The sequence below is a fragment of the Muntiacus reevesi genome, chromosome 1, assembly GCF_963930625.1.
Source record: "Muntiacus reevesi chromosome 1, mMunRee1.1, whole genome shotgun sequence".
Taxonomy (NCBI): domain Eukaryota; kingdom Metazoa; phylum Chordata; class Mammalia; order Artiodactyla; family Cervidae; genus Muntiacus; species Muntiacus reevesi.
The window spans coordinates 258616246-258639570 of record NC_089249.1 but is presented as its reverse complement, the minus strand read 5'-3'; the positions used below and the strand labels follow the sequence as shown (position 1 = coordinate 258639570).

At 37.6% G+C, this 23325-nt stretch overlaps 1 protein-coding gene across 4 annotated transcripts in view; it reads right to left on the bottom strand.

Annotated features, from left to right (window-relative positions):
• Window positions 1–23325, bottom strand: part of ATG10 (autophagy related 10) — a 250049-nt gene that overhangs the window by 188069 nt on the left and 38655 nt on the right. Inside the window, exon 1 of one of the 4 annotated variants that reach the window (XM_065919085.1) lies at window positions 11037–11149. The exons of the other annotated variants lie outside the window; for them this stretch is intronic. The gene's annotated coding sequence lies outside the window, so the exon portion shown is untranslated. Of the gene's footprint in view, window positions 1–11036; window positions 11150–23325 lie in introns of those variants that run through there. 4 annotated transcript variants of the gene reach the window in all.

The following is a 23325-nucleotide window of genomic DNA, read 5'->3' as shown; positions in this document are numbered from 1 at the left end:
AATTGAGTCAGAGGAGATGGAAAGAAATATTTTCAACTGTATTTTATATATCTATATATTATTAGAATTTTTATAATGATCATGTATTTTTTCCTTGTAAAAGTTATTAAATTAAATATAAAAATCCACTTCATGAAGAAAAAAAAGTAATACTGTGCTTTCCTTCCACTGTCTACAGTCAAATAATACTCTAAGAACCATAAAATGTTCTTGCATACAATATTAACTTTTATTTTCTCTCCTTTCTAAACTTATCGTCTAGTTGCTAAACAAAAACAAGGCCAGTGCTTTTCCTAGGTCACTACCTAATTCTAGTATACCTTCACTTTGCTTCTCAAGTGGACATTGTTTTATACCACTTAGGGCCTTCAGTTTTAAATTCCACAGTAAAAACATGCTGGGAATCCCAGCAGTGTGGCTGTTTGTGTAAGAAGTTAGTTTTCTCACACCAGGCCTACTCCCTTTCCCTGGGAGGACTCTTAGACCTACCAAGTCACTCCCCTTTTTACCTCTAATCTCTTCCAACTTCTTAGATGAGCGGTAGAACACACTGCTCTCCCCTACCCCAAAGGCAGGTTAAACCCCAGCAAGGGCAGTGATCCCAGGGTATAAAGAGCAGAAGAAAATCCACCATTTGTCAGGTCAGAAAAGGATGTTCCGGGACCAATTTGATGACCTTTTTGAGGAGAGGGAGGTGCAGATGAGCACACATGTTTATGTGTTGATACACACAGCCTGCTTATTTATACAAATTTTTAAAAAATGGTAATAGTTTAAATAAGGTTAAATCCCTTCTCTTTTTGGAGCCAAAGCATCAACAGTAAGTTTAGGTCACATTAGTTCCATTTTCTTTAACAACATTTTCACCAGAGAAAAATGTTAACAATGTTAAGTTTCACTATTAAGCATTTTGTGGGATTTCATTCTCTCTTCTCTCTTTCAACTTTTAATAAACCTTTCTCTGGTTTTTCGATTTGCCCCGTTGAAAGTTTTCAATTTTCAGTTGATGGATGTGGGACCTCCATATGTACCCTCACAGTTTTTATTATAAACAATTTGGTTTTGCTTCCAGGAGCATTCCTGCCTATTTGTGCCTGAGGAATGGCCAGCAAAACAAACACTGTAACTGACTGGAAGGGAGGATATGGGAGGCCTGCTGTAGGAAAAATAAATTTTTCTCTCTTTGTTTCTACTTTCAGCTTAAGTTTAGAGATATTTTACCATATTTTGTTTGCTCTAGATGAAATGTTCTCAAAGTTTATCATTGTTCTTCTAATATCATAGATAAGAAAACATAAAGATGAACCCAAGTTCTGACCTTCTCCATCCTGATTTCTAAATTTGAAGTTAATCTGAATCTTATTCCTATCCTAAATAATTTCTTTTTATAAAAGTATCTGTTATAAGGGCCTTATTCAAGAAAATTAAGAGTATTAAAGTAATTTTGTACTTAATGAAATAAATTGAAGGAAATTTGATAGTCAGACAGTAGAAAATTATCAGGGTAGCAAATTGTCACTTTCATTTCAAAACACAGTCCTTGTAAAGCTGTACAAATAATTTATTAACTTTCCTAGTTTTTCATGAAATGAAGGGTGTCTGAGCTTGAGCAGTTTTAACTGGGAGAAGGACTATGCTGTGTGGGTGGAAAAAAGGAAAGGAAGGTGAGCAAGGCCTTCCTGATATGGGTGCATACGAAGTATAGCAAAATGGGTGGCTGAAAACAACAAAGTTAATTCTTTTACAGGTCTAGATCTGAAGCCAGAAATCAAGGTTTGGCAGGGCCATGCTCTTTCTTCACGCTCTAAGGGTGAAATTTTCCTTGCCTCCCTCCTAGGTACTGGCTATTGTCAACTCATAGACACATCACTCCATTGTTTGCCTCTATAATCACATGCCGTCTTTACCATGCATCTGTCCCTCAGTGTCTAAATCTCCCTCTTCTTAGAAGGACATCAGTCAGATTACATTTAGGACACACTCTAATCCAGTATGGCCTCATCTTAACTTGATTATATCTGCAAAGACTCTATTTTCAAATAAAATCACATTCACAGGTTCTAGGTGGACATGAACTTGGGGGCACACTACTCAGCCAGTGCAGGTGAAGAGGCAGGAAAAGATGGGAGAACGGCAGTCCCACAGCTCCTGCGCCGAGCACAGAGGCGCCCTGCCCAGGATCGCTGAGCAAGGCCAGACCTTCAGGAGCTGCTTCTGCCTTGAGCAACTCCAGAAGTTGACTAAGGCAGATTCTCAGAGTTGTTGCTGGAAGCCAAAAGGGTTCTGACCAATAATGGGGATGAAAGCACTGAAAGCTTTTAGAAAAGGCTGCACTGTAGTACACTCACTATTTTTATGCATGGGACCTGGATAATGTGAGACTGAAGACTTTACTGGAGTCATCCTACCTGCCAAAAAGGGCATTCAATATCCACTACTTGGATCAATACCAGACACATGGCAAACTCACACTGCAAGCAGAGAAGGGCAAGGAGGAGGAAGGAAAGAGCAGGCTGTTCTTCACTCATCCTTTTTTATTAAGTAACAAAAGTTTCTTGACATATTTCCCACAATGAGTCACAACCTCTGTCCTCACAGTCATTTCCATTCCAAGCCTGTGAATGTTTCAAGCTCTTATACTGATGCCCTCTCCTTCTGTATCTTTCATCAGAACGCCTGCTTCCCATAGTGTGACACTAGCAGATTGCCTCTGCATCAAGGCAGGGCCTGTGGAAAGCCCAGGGACATGATGAAATAGAAGGAGCAGAAGCTCACCACTTCACCGCACACTTATGCTACAAATCTTAGAGTGTCTTCCCTCATTTCCACTAGTTAGTCATGTTATCCACCTGTTGTATTCCCAGTTTTAGGTTTAGAAACGAACCAGCTGAACTAAAGATCATGTATCTAACAGAATCTTAACCTAAAATCTGCATTCATTAAATTTTCATTTCATATAATAAGGGGACAGATTGGTATCCTTCAAGAATTTTTGCATTTATCTGTTTCTTTGGTCTTCTGGCCATGATAGAATTCTTAAGCAACTAGAAAACAAAACCAAATAAATATGAAGTTGAGATTTTCAGATATTTGACACAGGCAGTGTAGGAGTGTGATCTCTGAGGAAAAGGAGACAGGCAAGGTGGGCTCTATAAGTGTCCCAACTCACTGCTTGAAGAAGGTATTTAAAGAAAATGACTAAAATGGCAAATGATTTCATTGTTTGCTTAAATAATCTAAAAGAATCAACAGAAAGAGTAAATAAGAGAGTTTCAGAGAGTGGCCAGAAAAAAAGATCAACATATAAAAATCAGTAACTTTACAAATGTATAAATAATCAGTTAAAATCATAAAGATAAAGAAAGTATTATTCCTAGTATGAATACAAACTGTCAAATATCCAGGAAAATACCAAACCAAAATATCAGGAAAAAATCATTATGTCAAGAAAACTCTACAACTGTATTATAGGGCATGAAAATAAACCCAGAAAGTTTTCTTATGAAACCTGTAAAGCAATTTTAAAATTAATTTTAAAAGAAAATGCATGGGGTAATTAATTTTTAAAAAATGAATGACAGAATTATTAGATATCAAAACCAACTAAAGAGCACTAGTACTAATAAAACCTATGTTATTATGGTAGAAGAAAAATAGATCAGGATTAGAGAATGGAGTCTAGACATAGACACAGTTATATATTGAAATTTAATATATGATAAAAAAAAGAATTTAGATCATAGATGGAAGAATGCATTGGTCAATAATGAAGTCAACTGAGTCACCATTAAATAATATAAACTACATTACCACATCTCAGAGTCTCCAAATGAATTCTAGATGGATTAAAGCCCTAAACATAAAAAATAAAATAACAAAGGTCTAGAGGAAAATACAAGAGAATATTTTCATAATTTGTACTTAGAAAAGATTTCCTGAACAAAATACCAACCTAGAAAACATAAAGCAAAAGACTGGCAGGTTTATTAAATATTAAAAACTCCTGTTTGACAAATGATACTATTAACAAAGTTAAAAGAGAAGTGACAGTCTGGGAAAAAATATTTGCAACACATATAGGAAATGAAGGATTGATAGTCATAATACAGAAGTTACTCCTACAAATCACTATTACAATGATAAACAACTACAGTAAAATAGACAAAGCGCATAAACAAGAAATTCCTGGAAGCACTAGTGACCAATAAGCATGTAAAAATATGCTCAATACCAAGGTAATGAGGAAAATGCAAATTAAAACAATATATCATTTTTCACCTTTCAGAATGAAAAACTTTGAAAGATCAGTAATATCTAATTTTATAGAGGGTATGAGAAAGTGGGCATACTCATGTACTTCTTGATAGAAATAACTGCTCCAGTCAGGAGAGAAATTTTGTCTGTTTTCTCATTGACTCATTTATTCATTCAACAAATATTGGCACCTAGTTCATATAATGCGGTGGGCTTGGGCCTTGAAATACAGCAGTGAACCAAACAGACAGAAGTTCTTGGCCTCAGGCAGCGGGCATTCTAGAGGAAGAGATTCAGGCCAGAGAAGGTAACAACTGGATATGTAGAATAGGTGACTTTAGTGCAAGAAAAATATGTAGATCACAGTAAAGGGGTTTGGAAGTGGTAGGGTTAGGAAGATGCTATTTTACATAGGGTGGAGGACAAATAGGAGGACCTCACAGATAAGGTGAGGGACGATCTGACTTGAAGTAGGGAATAGTCATAAAGCTACCTTTATGAACAACTAGACAGTAGGAATGAGATGCACCAAGACTCCATGGTGGAAAACAGCAGGCATAGTATATGACTGGAGAAGGGAGAATGGAAAGGAGAATGATGGCATTTAAGACTGGAGAGAAAAGGGGTGGGAACCATTTAGGCCATGGAAGTTGTGGTCAAACGTTCAGATTTTACTCTGACAAAAACTGGAAGTCACTGGAGGATTCTGAGCCACAGAGTGATACAGTACTCTCACATTTTAAAAAGATCACTCTAACTGCTGTTTAGAGACCAGATTCCTAATGGCCACTAGTTAGGAAGCTATTGCAATGTGTGTATATGCTCAGTTGCTCAGGCATGTCTGACTCTGCGGCCCCATGGACTGTAATGTAGTCTGCCAGGCTTCTCTGTCCCTGGGATTCTCCAGGCAAGAGTACTGGAGAGGGTTGCCATGATCTCCTCCAGGAGATCTTCCCAACCCAGGGATTGAACCCATATCTCTTGCATTGGCAGGTAGATTCTTTACCAGTAGCACCACCTAGGCTAGGTGAGAAACCTTGGCAGCCTGGGCTACAGTGGTGCAGTGGAAGTGGTAAGAAGTGGTTGATTATGGATAAATTTTGAAGATAACAGGATTTATTAATGGGTTAAAAATAGAATGTAAGAGAAAGAGAGATGTCAAAGGGGACTCTAGGTTCTTGTTCCAAGCAACTAGAAGCTAATATTTACTGAGATAGGGAAATATCTGGAAAAAGTAGGTTATGAGGGAGATGAGAAAGGTTAAGTAAAAATGAGTTAAATGTGCTGCCTCATAGACATGCAAATGGAATGTCAGGTTGCTGGATATAAAAGTCTGACGTTCAGGGACATGATAGGTGCTAAAAATACAATTTCAAGAATCATCAGTACATACATAGTATTTACAGCTAAGGAGGTGGGTAAGATCTCCTCAAGAGAGAGTCTAACTGTTGAAGAGAAGTCCCAAGATTGAGCCCTGGGGTACTCCAGAGTTGAGCTATTAGGAGACGAGGAGGAAGCATCAGAGGAAGCCACTAAGGAGTCATTGAGAGGTAGAAGGAAACCACAAGCTCGGTGTCCCAAATGCCAAAGAATAGTTCAGGAAGGGAGTGAGGATAGTGGCAATTCTGCAGTATCTCTGAAAATGTAAAATGAGCAGATCTTCTTATTAAGTAATTTACTTAACTATCTGTTCTACAGAAATAAGAATAAGTACACATAAAAATTGTTTTGCATGGATATTTATTAAAGTATCATTTGCCATAGAAAATTAAATGCCCATAGGTAGAGGGAAGCTTAAAGTACGGTGCATCTGAACAAAAGAACAAAATATAACAACGGAAAAAAAAACCTGGCAGATGGAAATTATTGATACGGAATGACCTCTGGATATTGTTAAAACAACAAAACAAAACTTTAAGAACAATCATATGGAATGACTGATTCCACATATATGGAAAAAGAAAACATTACATATATGCTACCTGCAGAACAAGCAGGGTAGTATGATGACAGAAAGCATGAGTTCCAAATCAGACTTCCTCAGATATAAATTTGGCTTGTTACTGTGGATTAATTTAACTTTTCTTGGCCTTCCTCTCTTTTATAATATCCCTCAAATGGTGGTTCTAAGGATTAAATAAATATACAAAAGAGATCGGTGCCCAGCGATAGTAATCACTCAGTAAGTGTTAGATATGACTAATGTCTTGATAGTATACACCATAATATATAATAACCATACATATAAGTGCATAGGAAGTAATTTTGAAGTTTATTCCCCAGACTGTTAATACTGGTTTTCTCTAAAGAGAAGTTCAGGCCTAGGAGTTGGCAGGGAGGTAAGAGGTAGCTGAAAGGCACGTAAAACATTTTGACATATTATGTGTGTATATTACTTAAATTTTTAATAGTATACTAGTACATATTTTTACAAAAGTATATGTGCATTTCCTGTGAAATTTTTAAACTTTTTTTTAATTTAGAGAAGGAAAAAGAACAGTGAACATTTGTGGATCTCAAAGGTTATTTACTATAATTTTTATTCAGCTGACACCAAAAAGATAAATCAAAGAATTGGGATAATGTGAAGCAGGCAATATAACTAACATTTTCTAGCCATTTCCAAGAAAGATACACAGACATGTGGCAATAAAAATAGAAAAGACAGAAGAGCCTGAATAAAATGAAATAAACGGGAGAGAATAAAATCGAGCACAGATTCACAGAGTCTGGGTCTACGCATTTAGACAAACCTAAAGCCCTACCTATCACACCTGAGAGAGGCAGTCACCTAGTGTCTCCTGACACATTTCCAGTGACGCAGACAGCATGTGTCACCTCCTATTAACCAAATACACTCCTCACTGGTCCTACTTGTCTCATACAAAGTAATACAGTTTAAGACTCTGTCTTCACTAAGACTGGCTCTTGGCTACATATTCTGGCCCTACTGTCTTGCCTGGGCCAGTCCAGCCCTGCCCCGTGTGGGCAGGGAGAGCATTCCAAACCATAGGTTGCTACAGTTGCTCTGAGTCTGAAGCAAATACAGCTAAGACTCTTTCCATTTAATGACACCAACAGGTAGAAAGGTTTAGACAATGTGGATGTACAACTGCATGACTTCTGACTTTGACTAAATTCTGCTTGGAGAAACAACAGGTATTTGCAGGAGACAAATTCTAAAGCACATTCCACGTAGACTCAACTTAACTCTTGTACATAACTCATTTTTCATCACCTCCTTCTTTGTCTTCAGTATAAACCCTTCACCAGCTCCTTCTCAGACCTTCCCAAGGTAGAGCTCACTGCTTCATGTATGGCTCTGCCTCTAATTACTATTTACTGCATTTGCATGTGTTTTTTTCTCATTATAATGTCATTAGAATGCGAGGGAGCCTGGTTGCCAGGGCAACCAGGAGTGGTGAATGCACGGCACAGCCTTTAATGAAAACTTAACCCTACTTCGTTTAATTCCCACTGTGTTTTTTGGCTCACTTCACTTTTGTGGTTGCAAGAATGGAAATATCCTGCAGTTACCCCTTCTTATGCAGTGCTGCTCCAATGTCTTGGGAGCATTTGTGTTGCCCTAAACATTCTAACAACACTTTATACTTCTCATAACTAACCTTGAAAACTTCCTCTGATAACAATAAATTCTCCTTCTGATCAACAGCACTCACTCAACATAGTTCTTTAAATATCTAAAATAGTTTATCTTTCTCCAGACTAAATATTCTCAGGTTTTTCAAATTCATTATGTTTACTGCAGTCCTTATTCACTTAGTGACCCACCCATGAAAACATTCTAAATTATTCGGTTGGGACCAAACTCACTCCTTCCATAGCATCCTGCCAATCCGGTAACCTTCTCAAAACAAAACAGATAAATTTGACATGACTTCTTTTTAGCCAGCCTACAAAGGTAGGCTTATCAAAGCTAGGTATAACAATAATAATGGCTAATCAAATGATCAAATCAAGACTTAATTTTTTTTTTTAATCTCAGTCGGGTAAAAATAAGATGATACTTAGCATGAATAAAAGCAAAATCCTAAAACTAGGCTCGAAAATCCAGTACAGGAGCTCTTGCTTAACAGCAAAGTACACAAGAGATAAAGATGCCTTCAGGTTCAATAGAAGCCCAAGTGTGACAAGCTGTCAGGAAGGGATTTCTTAGAACTCAGTTTGAAATTGTTATACTTGCAGGATAAGGTAAGGAGAACAAGGTCAACAATACTGCAGAACTGTTTTAAGAAAGTAAATCTTGTATGAACCACCAACTAATGACTACAAAAATCTATTATTTTCTGGCATCACTGTCTTTCATATTATGAGGAAAGACAGAATCCGTGGGGCCAGCCACTGAAGTAAGGCAGCCTGAGGAGTTAGAAACAGCAGGAATTGAGCTCTCACTTCTGATGGAACAGACTTGAAGAGGGGGACCCGTGTGAATGTTATTGTCCAACAAAGCCAGCGGCAGTGATAGTAATGTTCTCTGTGCCATCCAAAATGGTAGGCAGTAGCCACTTGAAATGCAGCAAGTCCAACTAGGAAACCAGGATTTTCATTTTATTTAACTTTACTTAATTTGAATTTCAATTTGAATAGCCACATTTGGTTAGTGGCCACCACAGCTACATAAATGATGGGCTACTACAGAATAAATGTTCTGATAATAATAAGATCAGAATATTCTATAGCTTTCCCCCACACAAGCAACTGAAGTGGGACCCAGCAACATCTGACTGCAATCTCCAGGGAGGCCCTACTATAGCATCCTTTGCAGGTCACATCCTCTACAGTAAAAGGCCAGGCCACAAGAACAACCTGCCTGAGACCAGGGGCAGGAGTTTAAAAGGAGATGGGTAGTTAGGATCAAGCACTATGGACTTGAGAAACAGTATGGCACAGAGTTAAGTACACAGACTTGAAAATCACACTACTGCTGCTAAGTCACTTCAGTCGTGTCCGACTCTGTGTGACCCCATAGATGGCAGCCTACCAGGCTCCGCCGTCCCTGGGATTCTCCAGGCAAGAACACTGGAGTGGGTTGCTGTTTCCTTCTCCAATGCATGAAAGTGAAAAGTGAAAGTGAAGTCACTCAGTCATGTCTGACTCTTAGCGACCCCATGGACTGCAACCCACCAGGCTCCTCCGTCCATGGGACTTTCCAGGCAAGAGTACTGGAGTGGGGTGCCATTGCCTTCTCTACTACCTGAGTTCATATCCCAGTTCTACCTTGACTAAGGATGACCTCAGTTTCTTCATCTATAAAGTAGGGATAATAACGAGTACCATTACCAACCAGTATCAAAAAATAAATAAATAAATAAAACCCTTAGTTAGAACCTAACACAAAGTAATTGTCAATGAGTATTTTTTCTAAAAAGTAGGCTTCTCCTTAAAGTGTTAACTTACTGTGATCAATCCCCATGAGTGAGTCAGAGGAGACTAAGATAACATATTTTCCTTTCAGGCCTTTACTCTTTACTCTTCTATCTGAATAGCAATTTGTCTTAACCCAGCTTAGTCCGGTTCATCAACCTTCTGCCACCTACCAATTCTGCCATACTACTGTGGGCCCTTATCCCTCACATCAGGAAGACACAAGACACTGCACATGCCCAGCTGGTAAACATATATATCCTGAACCTTTACCCTCTCTCAGTCCTTGCTTTTTACTCCATTTTCTGATAACTCTTAGATATTGAATTTGGGACCCATCATAGTTGACATTTCTGCCTCAGCCTTCCTGTCATATGATTCAGTCCAGTGCTTCCTAACCCATTTCACATCATGAGACATAAAAAATCATATTTGAAAAGTATAATGAAGTAAACAGAGGGATATTTAGTAGTGTCTACATGAAACCAGGTTAAGAAATCTTAAACATATTTTCTTTATACTATATAATTATTATAGTCAATTCCTACTCCTACTCCCAACCCCAGGCTAATCTACTTTCTGTCTCTATATAAAGGAGTATTTATCACTTTTCTCCAAATGATGGAAACTCCTTTCTCATCACTAACCAGAACTTGGATGATTCAAATCTAAACTGGACTTCAAAAGTGTCAACATCCAGTAAAACAAATAGACCTTCCTTTACTTTCATCAACAAATGAAATGTGGAAACTTATGATAATATGAATAAACTGTAAACACAACTGAAATCACACTCCTTAACCAATGAAGCAGGTTTTCCTTAAATATACAAGATGTTGCTCAACTTGTCTTAATAATTATTCTTTACTATTCACACTGTGACACTGACTAAATGGTGGTAGCTTAGTCACTAAGTCGTGTCTGACTCTTGTGACCCCATGGATTGTAGCTCACCAAGCTTCCCTGTCCACAGGATTTTCTGGGCAAGAATACTGGAGTGGGTTGCCATTTCCTTCTGCAGGGGATCTTCCCGACCCAGGAATCAAACCCAGATTTCCTGCACTGCAGGCAGATTCTTTACCAACTGAGCTACCAGGGAAACCCTCTAGCGACACTGACTAAATACTACAAGTGAAACTTTATTAACTCCTCACTTCCAAGGCTAAATTTTTGACTTGAATCCATAAACTTTATCAGTATATGTGAATACATTATCATGAGGTCCTGGTAATTTTCTACTAATTAGGTTCATTCTTTCAGCTAATTAAGTTTTTGTTTTTTGTTTTGCCACCCTGCATGGCTTATGGGAGCGAGGAGTCCCAATCACTGAAACACCAGGGAATTCCCTAAGTCAAATAACTATCTTTCAACAAATTTTCAAAGTAAGAACTGCTTACCAAAAAAAGTTCCAATTTTCCTTCTAGTTTATAAACTTTGACAAAACTCTTCACTGGACATTTACTGGCCTTTATTTAGTATGAAACAGTGGAAAGTCGTATTTCAATCCCATTTCTTCACATGAAGCTGAAAACAGATGTGAGTGAAGCAGCTTCAGTTACATTAGAGTCTCCCTTTTCATATGTGAAACTCATATACAGGCAAACTTTTACACAAAGACTTTCTTTTTGACTAAAACATCGTATTATTTGAATCTCAGTGTTTTCATAACTCTTGATGTGCAACCATTATACCTTCCTGTCACTGCAGTCATTCTACCAGTAATACAAATTCAAGCATGTTTCCATAATACCTTATTTGTTTCAAAGTATGAATTTACCACCTGCAATATTTCATCCCCAGTAATTTGTTTTGGTAATTCTTTACAGAGAACCAATAATCTTCTTAGCATTTCTCTTTAGGAATTCTTACTGTGCTGGAATTAGGCAGGCAACCCACTCCAGTACTCTTGCCTGGAAAATCCCATGGACGGAGGCGCCTGGTAGGCTGCAGTCCATGGGGTCGCTAAGAGTCAGACATGACTGAGTGACTTCACTTTCACTTTTCACTTTCATGCATTGGAGAAAGAAATGGCAACCCACTCCAGTGTTCTTGCCTGGAGAATCCCAGGGACGGCAGAGCCTGGTGGGCTGCCATCTGTGGGGTCGCACAGAGTCGGACACGACTGAAGCAACTTAGCAGCAGTGTGTAAATTCATTAATCTGCAATAAAAGCTCATTTGATTTAATAATTATCTGGATTAATTTTGTCTTTATGCCATCTGACATATCATCAATACATTTACAAATATTATCATCTGATAGTGCTACCTCTACCTCTTTTGCTTTATTTGCACAAGTTTCCAGCCTTGCTGGTCAAATGAGGGCTTCCATCCTAGTGCAAGGCAGTTTCGCTTCAGCTTTTAATGATGTGACCACTTAACTGTTTTGCTTTGTTTTTTACCTTGACCTAAATAAATTGATATAGTTTATTGTTAGAAACAATCTCAAAAGTCTTGATTTTTGCATTGCTTTTGCAAAATTTAAAAAAGTTCCAGTCTTTTCCTGAACAGGATGAGTTTCAGGGGTGAAGTGTCAGTGCAGTTTATGTGATATCTTGTCTTCATCTGATAACTTTTCTTTCCAGGAAGGCATTTAGGCTAAGGCGAAAAAACTTACAGAGCACCCACATCAAAGGTGGAGATGATTCTCATTTCATTACCTAATTAGTGACTTCAAGTTTTTTTGATACTGTATTTCTTTGTGAAACTGATGGCTTTCCAGCTCTAATAAAAAGTTATCCATTAAGACTGAAAAATAAGTACAACACCTGTAAAATTTAAATATTCTTTAAATATTATGAAAGTGAGAGTGTCAGTCACTCAGTTGTGTCTGACTCCATGATCCCATGAACTGTAGCTTTCCAGATTCCTTTGTCCATGGAATTCTCCAGGCAAGAATACAAGAGTGGGTAGACATTTCCTTCTCCAGGGGATCTTCCCGACCCAGAGATCAACCCAGATCCCCTGCATTGAAGGCAGACTCTTTACTGTCTTAGCCACAGAAGTCCTTAAATATTATGATGAACTAATATGTGAACTAATATTAGAAGAACTAATAGGGCCAACAGGCTTTTACAACTACATAAAATCTACTTACAGGAATAGGAAACCTATGCTAATTAAAATGCTTTAAAAACAAACTTCATTGAATAATCATTGCCTTTTGTTCGCTCCAAAAAATTAAAACTTTGAAATATTTGAAAAATATATATACTGCCTAAACTGGTATATGATTAAAATATTTTGACAATTTATTTTCTGAAACTAGAATTTTAATGAATCACCTTAATTAAATTACATTATATTATTATCTGAATTTTTAAAAACATTTTTTATTTCCAAAAACAAACATATTTTATTATAAAATTCTAACAAGAATGTGATTTTGGCTAATTATTAACACCAAAAGCAAAAAATAAGTAAGTAAGCAAGTTAAAAAGCAACAAAATTAGTGTTTTATTTAGTACCAGTTAGTATAAGAAAATGATAATAAAAGTAATAAAAATGATCTTATATAAGCTCTCTCTCTATATATATATATCTTATATCATCATCTAAATGATGATGATGATGTTGATACAAACTAAATTGAAATTAAAATTTAAATATTTTACATGCATTAAAAAACAAAATTTTAAAAGATGGAAGCAACCCAAATATCCATCAAAAGATGAAGGAATAAATAAAATATAGTCTATGTACAATATTATTCAGCCTTAAGAGGAAGAAAATTATGACATATTCTATAACATGAATGAACCCTGAAGACATTATGCTAAAGCAAAATAAACCAGTTGTAAAAGGGCAAATACATGATTCCAATTAAATGAGGTAGCAGTCAAGTTCATAGAAAAGAAAGTAGAATGGTGGTTGCCTGGGGCTGGGTGGAAGGAGTTATTTTTTGAGTCAAGAGTTTCAGTTTACTAAGATGAAAAAGTTCTGGAGAAGGGTGCTAGTAATGACTGTCAACAATATGAATGTACTGAATACTACCAAACTGTACTACTTTCAGTTGAGTACAGTAGAATTGCGCAGTTGTGTCCAACTCCATGCAAGCACATGGACTGCAGCACGCCAGGCTTCCCTGTCCAACACCAACTCCCAGAGCTTGCTCAAATTCATGTCCATCAAGTCGGTGATGCCATCCAACCACCTAACACTCTGTCGTCCCCTTCTCCTCCTGCCTTCAATCTTTCCCAGCATCAAGGTCTTTTCCAATGAGTCAGTTCTTCATATCAGGTGGCCAAAGTATTGGAGTTTCAGCTTCAGCATCAGTCCTTCCAATAAATATTCAGGACTGACTTCCGTTAGGATGGAGTGGTTGAATCTCCTTGCAGTCAAAGAGACTCTCAAGAGTCTTCTCTAACACCACAGTTCAAAAGCATCAATTCTTTGGTGCTCAGCTTTCTTTATACTCCCACTCTCACATCCATACATAACTACTGGAAAAGCCATAGCTTTGACTAGACAGACCTTTGTTGTCAAATTAATGTCTTCACTTTTTAATATACTGTCTAGGTTGGTCATAGCTTTACTTCCAAGTAGCAAGTGTCTTTTAATTTCATGCCTGCAGTCACCATCTGCAGTGATTTTGGAGCCCCCAAAAATGAAGTCTGCCACTGTTTCCATTGTCTCCTCAACTATTTGCCATGAAGTGATGGGATCAGATGCCATGACCTTCATTTTTTGAATGTTGAGTTTTAAGCCAGATTTTTCACTCTCCTCTTTCACTTTCATCAAGAGGCTCTTTAGTTCTTCTTCACTTTCTGCCATAAGGGTGGTGTCATCTGTATATCTGAGGTTACTGATATTTCTCCTAGCAATCTTGATTCCAACTTGTGCTTCATCCAGCCCAGCACTTCACATGATGTCCTCTGCAAATAAGTTAAATAAGCAGGGTGACAATATACAGCCTTGACGTACTCCTTTTGCTATTTGGAACCAGTCTGTTGTTACATGTCCAGTTCTAACTGTCACTTCCTCACCTGCATACAAGTTTCTCAAGAGGCAGGTCAGGTGGTCTGGTATTCCCATCTCTTGAAGAATTTTCCACAGTCTGTTGTGATCCACACAGTCAAAGGCTTTGGCATAGTCAATAGAGCAGAAATAGATGTTTTTCTGGAACTCTCTTGCTTTTTCGATGATCCAGTAGATGTTGGCAATTTGATCTCTTGTTCCTCTGCCTTTTCTAAATCCAGCTTGAACATCTGGAAGTTCTCAGTTCACGTATTGCTGAAGTCTGGCTTGGAGAATTTTGAGCATTACTTTGATAGCGTGTGAGATGAGTGCAATTGTGCAATAGTTTGAATGTTGAACATCAACATTCAGAAAAGTAAGATCATGGCATTCAGTCCCATAACTTCATGGCAAATAGATGGGAAAACAATGGAAACAGTGAGAGACTTTATTTTGGGGGGCTCCAAAATCTCTTTCCTTGGGATTGGAATGAAAACTGACCTTTGGCAGTTCTGTGGCCACTGCTAAGTTTTCCAAATTTGCTAGCATACTGAGTGCAGCACTTTCACAGCATCATCTTTTAGGATTTGAAATAGCTCAGCTGGAATTCCATCACTTCCACTAGCTTTGTTTGTAGTGATACTTCCTAAGGCCCACTTGACTCCACATTCCAGGATGTCAGGCTCTAGGTGAGTGATCACACCATCGTGATTATCTGGGTCATGAAGATCTTTTTTGTAGTTTTGGGCCACTTAAAAATGGGTTAATATTTTTTCTCATAATTTAAAAATATTTTAATGTAAATGCTAAAAATGTTATATCTTATGTTTTATATACTTTTGTTATTTATTACAATTTTAGGAATTTTTTAAAGCTTACTAATAAATATATCACAAGCTTATAATCAGACATACTGGAATGACTCCAGGTCTAATGTCAAGGGTATGTATAATGTGATGTGAATACTACAGAGAACTTCCAGGCCACAAGTACCACACCTAAAGCTTTTTGGTCCAAAATAATTAGTGAATTTATAGAGTTTACATAAGGAGCCATTCAAATGGAACTCAAATATCATTCCAATTACTACAAATTTCTGAACAAGTGTACAAAACACAATGACCATAGAATCTTGAGTTAACCCGTAGCCTGTGCATGGCAGAGCAATGTACATGGCATGGCAATTAGGAAGCTCTGATCTAGTAAGTCAACCTTCAGCTCCTGTATCAGTTTATCTCCCTACCAAACTCAGCATATATTCTTGGACAATCCTCTGGGTAAGTCTCATTCCAGTTCAATCAGGGATTGAGACCTACGCTTCTTGCATGCTATGCTCAGGACATCTCCCTTACGGCACACTCCATTCTCAAGAGCAGAACCCAGAGAGTGGCTACCAATAAACTAATGCATCATAAGCAACCTTAACAGAAACAGTATTTGTAACAAGGTGAATGATATGACCTTCTAATTGTAAACCGCTATTTCTATGACCTATGAACATTTTTATGACTTGAGGTTATATAACACATAAATCTCAACTTTATATTCTGATTGCTTGTCCAGGTATCATCAGCAATGAATAAAATACACAAAAAGAGGCATGCCTCATAATGATTTTTAGTAGCACTAAATACACTAAGTAAAAGTGAGAAGTAAATGAAACTTGTCAACTGATGTTTTTTCATTTCTACCTCTTCTTTGTTGTCAAGGCCCACATTATATCCTATTATGGTGGTCCAAAGTTTCTGATCCATCAAAAGTGCCCAAAAGTACACAACTCAACTTTCTCTGTTCTTTTCCTTCCTCCACCTAAAACCTACTGTAATTTTTTTTTTTTTTTTTTTTTTTGGCCATGCTACAGAGCATAGGCAGAGGAACCTGAGATCAAATTGCCAACATCTGTGGGATCATCAGAAAAGCAAGAGTTCCAGAAAAACATCCATTTCTGCTTTCCTGAATACGCCAAAGCCTTTGACTGTGTGAATCACAACAGACTGTGGAAAATTCTTATAGAGGTGGGAATACCAGACCACCTTATCTGCCTTCTGAGAAATCTGTATGCAGGTCAAGAAGAAACAGTTAGAACTGGTCATGGAACAACAGACTGGTTCCAAATCAGGAAAGGAGTATGTCAAGTCCGTATAACTTATTTACAGAGTACATCATGGGAACAGCTGGGCTGAATGAAGCACAAGCTGGAATCAAGACCACCGGGAGAAACATCAATAACCTCAGATAAGCAGATGACACCATCCTTATGGCAGAAAACGAAGAAGAACTAAACAACCTCTTGATAAAAGTGAAAGAGCAGAGTGAAAAAGTAGGCTTAAAATTCAACATTCAGAAAAGTAAGATCATGGCATTCAGTCCCATAACTTCATGGCAAATAGATGGGAAAACAATGGAAACAGTGAGAGACTTTATTTTGGGAGGCTCCAAAATCTCTGCAGATGGTGATCGCAGCCATGAAATTAAAAGACACTTCCTCTTTGGAAGAAAAGCTATGACCAACCTAGACAGCATATTGAAAAGCAGAGTCATAACTTTGCCGATAAAGGTTTCATCTAGTCAAAACTATGGTTTTTCTAGTAGTCATGTATGGATGTGAGAATTGTACCATAAAGAAAAGCTGAGCACCGAAGAACTGATGCTTTTGAAATGTTATATTGGAGAAGACTCTTGAGAGTCCCCTGTACTGCAAGGAGATCAAACCAGTCAATCCTAAAGGAAATCAGTCCTGGGTATTCAATGGAAGGACTGATGCTGAAGCTCAAATTCCAATACTTTGGCCACCTCATGTGAAGAACTGACTCTTCAGAAAAGACCCTGATGCTGGGAAAGACTGAAGTCAGGAGGAGAAGGGGACGACAGAGGATGAGATGGTTGGATGGCATCACCGACTTGATAGACATGAGTTTGAGCAAGCTCCAGGAGTTGGTGATGGACAGGAAAACCTGGCATGCTGCAGTCCATGGGGTCACAAAGAGTCAAACTCTACTGAGTGACTGAACTGAACAGAGCATACAAATCTTAGCTCCCCAACCAGGTATAGAAAGAAACTGTGCCCCCTACAATGGAAACACAGAGTGTTAACCACTGGACCACGAAGGAAGTCCAAATCTACCCTAATCTTTAAAAATGTATTTTTGGCAAGGGCCTACTTCCATTTGGACACAAGATCCTAGTCAGGTTTTTCTTATTAGATTTTCTTATGAGAATATCAACACCAACTTTCACTCAAGGGTTACTAGAGCATAAGGACCTGCTCTTCAAAGGAATCAGAATATCTCCACTTCAGGACTTCCCTGGTGGTACAGCAGGTAAAAATCCTCCTGCCAATGCAGAGGACTTGGGTTCAATCCCTGGTCCATGAAGATTCCACATGCTGTGGAGCGATTAAGGCTCACGAGCCTCAACTGCAGAGCGCATGTGTCACAACTACTGAAGCCCATGTGCCTAGAGCCTGTGCTCCTCAACAAGAGAAACCGCCTCAATGAGAAGCCCACACACCACAACGAAGAGCAGTCCCTGCTCACTACAACTATAGAGAGCCCACATGCAGCAACAAAGACCCAGTACAACCAAAATTAAATAATATTTAAAGAATATTTCCACTTCAGGTTCCACTTTCCAGCACTTAGCTCATTAACCATTCGATGTCATCAAGCTGTTTTGTTAGGGTACAGGAATTACTTTTTACTCAAATTTTAATATCTAATGTTATATAATGGGGCAAAAGGACATAAATCAACATTTGAAAATCTCATCTTAGACCAAATGCTTTTCAAACCATCTGTGGTGAAAGATCAGGATTTTTATTTCCAATCTGTCATAGACATACTTTTGTGAAAAACACTAAAAATGAATTACCAGGAAAAAAATAAAAATTAAATTGAAAAATCCAAAGCATACAAAATATGAGCCCTAATTTAAAAAAGAAAAGAAGAAGAAGAGGAACTATTTTCTAGAGTATTTTTAGGTTCACAGCAAATTTGAAATGAAGGTACAGAGATTTCCTGTAAATCCCCTGCCCCCACTCATGCATAGCCTCTCCCATAATCAGTATCTTTTTTTAAAATTATATTTGACAGACATAAAATTACTCTGTCAAATTACTCACAAGTTTCTAAGTACTTGTTTTCACTTTCTTTACTTATCTCCTTGCACTGGTATCAATATAGGACCACAGTGAGTAGCACCGCCTCTCACCCCAACCCAAATATCTACCTCCATCCTCTCACCAGAGTCAAACAATCCTCCCCATAAAGATGCACGGAGATAGAGAATGCCATATGCCATGATTAGTGAGAAAGCCACTTGGGGTATATACACATCTGCCATCTATAGATTTCTAATTCATAGAAGATGATCCTTTTTCATAAGTCATTCACTAATCGAATATACTTTCAGGTTTATGAGAGTAACACAGTCTAGGTGTTTTACATACGCCTTTCATTTTGAAACCTCTCATTTTTTTAGGGTAGTTAAAATCCATACTCTGGTTCTTGATTATTTACATAATAAAGATCCATTTAAATGCACATGCACTACACCCTCCTGAAGTCAGCAGGAGGTGAACATGAAGATCTGAGACCAAACAAAACATCTCTGTATGTGTGCAAAGCATGTTTCCATTGTGCAATTGCTTTACAAATAAGAAATAAACACTGGGTTTATAAAACTTGGAAGAAACGGTTTAATAGCTTTGACTGTTTTCCATTACAGGAAAATTTACATGCTGAAAAGTAGCAAAAACCAGTGCAAAAGAACAAACAGTGGGTGCACTTCAAGGGCTTGCCTCTTTTGAGAATCAGGAGCAAAATTGGGTTTTATTAGCTGTTTCATTAAGTTTTACTTTGAAGAAAAGCAAATAGTGAAGGCATATGTGCAATATCTGATGAAAAAGAGATTTTATTCTAAACAGTCTCTGTACAAAACTCATTAATGTAACATTAAATGTGAAGACTTGTCTAACAATTTAAGGATAATTTTACTCATTTTGTTTATAATTTCTAACACAGTTTATTTAACATATTCTAATCTTTAAATCACCATGTGTACTAAACTAATACATTAAATCTGTCTTTTCAATGACATTTTGCAACAAGTATCTATAGCAACTGTTAAGGGCAATTAGTATATGAAGTTTGTACCAAATTTAACACCTAAAGATAATACAGCTGGATACTGATAACTTGAAAAATTCATGAAAACAAAACAGTTCATCTTAATCAAACTCCTAACTATAAATGCTTTTCTTTATTACAAACAGACCTTTTAATAAAAATCTAAACATAGGTGTTATTATAATCCAATATCTAAAATCCAAGCATCTAATATTGAAATTATTAAATAAAAGCTTTTTCCTCAGAGCAAATTTAGACATGCCAGATATTCATCATATTCTCACTGGAAGAATTTGCTCAACTGCTATTTTTCCATTTCAGGCCTAGGTGTTTTTAAGAAGCAACTAAAATTTCAAAGTAGGAAGAAAAATACATATATCCCAGTTCTCTTCTCTCAGCTACAAAATAACATGGGCCTCTGGTATAAAGCAGATTAAACTTTAGCTTCTAACTGAGTTAGATGAATTCAGTATTAAACTGCAAGCTGAGGGTTAAGTTCACAGTCTTTAGAAGCAGACACATATTGGTTCCAACCCTGACACTGCCTTTTACATAAAGACCAGGTAACCCTGGACAAGTGACTTAGCTTCTCTAGGCCCCCATGCCTCATCTGAAGTAGATACAGTAACTGCTAACTCAGAGATGTGGGGATTAAAATAAATGAGATATTATATGTAAGTAACAGCACAGTGACGGTTTTTTGATAATGGACTTTCCTCTTTAGAAAAAAAATTTTACTCATGTTAATCAAAATAATTTAGTACATAATTTAAAAAGTCAAACTGTATTAAAAAGCAGTTATAACAAAAATCAGTAACCCCCTTTTTACTCCTCCCCATTCTTTGGTCAGCCTACCCAGAGGCAACCTCTTATAACTTTCCTTGTTATACCTTCTGCCATTCATCTCAAAATTCCATACATTTTCTGTATATGAAATTTAGATACGACCTACTGATCTATTGTGTAGATTATATATATTCAAATTCAGTGTGACCTCCCAAATTAAAACATCAGAATCTTTAAACAAAGACTTTAAAGGCTGGAGCAAACTCAATCTTTAAATATTTAAATTAAAATTAAATTAGATTAAAATAAAAAAATTTTTTCAATATTTAAAGATTAGGGTAAACTCATACATTAGAAAGACTATACAGAAGAAACAGTCTCTGTCTTAAGAGCCTATGTAGTTCAAATCAATTATAATCAATGATTAAGAGGTCTACTTCTCAGAGCAGAAATATGAAATGGACTTATTTTCTCCAGTAACTGCTCTTAGCACTCCTGTGTGGAATCTTCTTTCTCACCTGACAAGTGTTGCTGATCAGCTGACTTTGTTGTTGTTGTTGTTGTTGTTGTTGTTGTTCAGTTGCTCAGTCAGGTCCAACTCTTTGCAACCCTTAGTGAGCCCAATTTTTTACACCTCCCTATATCGTTGTCCTTCAGCAGTGCCTTTGCACACTGTCTCTGAGCTTGACCCTCCCAAGAAAAGCTCAAGTGGAGGTCGGAAAGAGTGCTTGAGTGTTCCTACTTTCTTCACTTCGACCCTAACCACTGCCAAGAGGACAAGCTCAGGCCAGCCTGCCGGAACACAGAACCAGGCTGAGTCGCCCCTCTTTGTGAGGCCCTCTTAGACAAGCCAGCTCCCAGCCAATACTCAGCAGGATTGTATTGAGTTGGCCAAAAAAAGTTCATTGGGTTTTTCCATGAGATGTTATGGAAAAACCCAATGGAACATTTTGGCCAATCTAGTACATACCAAAGTAAGACCTGTGGACATCACCTTAGCCTACCATAGATCAGCAGAATGGTCCAGCCAATTGGAAGATTTTTGAAAAATAATAAATGGTGGTTGTTTTAAACCACTAAGTTTTAAGAAGATTTACTATGTTGTAATACCTAAGTGATAAATTGCTGCTATTGTTGTTGTTTAGTCAACAAGTTGTATCCAGCCTCTTTGTGACCCCATAGACTGTAGCCCACCAGGCTCCCCTGTCTATAGGATTTCCCGGGCAAGAATACTGGAGTGGGTTGCCATTTCCTTCTCCAGGGGATCTTTCAGAACCGGGGATCGAACCTGCATCTCCTCCATTGGCAGGTGGCTTCTTTACCACTAAGCCACCAGGAAAGCCCACAACTGATAGATTAGGGATCCTTAAAAACAATTTGGTCCCATTCTATACTTTTCAGATGCTTTCAGTTACTAGAATTTGAATCTTCAGATAATTAAGACTCAATCTTATATTATTTTTGCTATTTTGAAGATTTCAGGCTCAAAATGAATTTGAAGCTCTTCTTTCCCTTCAGTTCAACCCACACTCTCTGCAGCTTAGAATGGAGAAAAGAAGCATTGTCTCGCTCAGAGAACCCTGCCCCTCACTACTTCTTCCAGAAGCCCATGGCTTGAAAACTGGAAGAAGGACGGAAGATTTTCCCCTTACTTAACTGTATGCAGTCACAGTCCTCTCCTTGTCTGCTGTTGCTCCTCTGGCTGACACTGACTGGGTGTCACTGCTCCTGCAAATGGCAGGCATGTAGCGGCTAGCTCCTTCATGAGTGATTAAACAGGCTCTTCAGAAGACCCTACAGGGACATTTACCTGATCTAGACAGTAACTATCTGTCCTCTTCCACTGCTGAGGTCCCTCTACCTCTCCTGGCCTGAGCAGGACAAGGGAAAAATAGGTTCAGCACAGCTACTCTATGAAGTGACCATATTAAACAGATTAAACAGTATCCTCTGCCCCCCATTACTACCATCAATTCCCTTTAGTTCTGCTCCAGCAAAAAAAAAAAAAAAAAAAATGGCAGATCAGCAAGTCCATGAATAAACAAATGCTCAACCAAACAATGAATGACGCCCCTCCCAACTTGAAAGTACCCCATACTCTTTACAAGTAGTTCTTTGGGGAACTAAGAGAAGTTTGGGAGGGAGGGAATTGTTTCTCATTACAAACTGTGCACTTCTGCTCTGCTGAATCCTATTCTTATATTGGGGTAGGGTGGAAAATGCCAGTTCTTCAGGAATGGTTTCTCTGAGCAATTTCTGCAGGCAAGTTTCTGGCCCCAGTGGCTAGTAGAATATTCATAGCTATCCAAATATAGAAAATTAGTTACTCAAAGTCTTTTGTCCTCAGCTTGGGGCCTTAGCTGCAAATCGGGAACAAGATAAAAAGGTCCCACTCAACACACTGTTACATGGTTATTTTAAAATCTAAAGAATGCATTAAATTCTACTATACAGCATATCATTATAGAAAATTCCATTTATACAGAAATGCCAGTTTTATTAAAAAGACTGCCCTGAAGAGGTTATTTGAATGATACTTATTAACTTTTTATGTAAATTTTATGGTGTTTTCATGGATCCTAATTCATCAATTAAGGGATAAAAGAAGAACATTGGCATTTTTTTTTAATTTCTCATATTTTTTCAAATAAAACTTTTTGTCTAATAAAATTCTTCAAAGTGTAGATATTTTTTCCCAGAAAGTCAGATATTCAATCATTCATTTAGCAAATATGTTAGTGTATCTACTTTATACCCAATGATATAGCTTCTTTAGGCATATCCGCAAATAAAGATCTCTGTCCTCACAGATTAAACAGT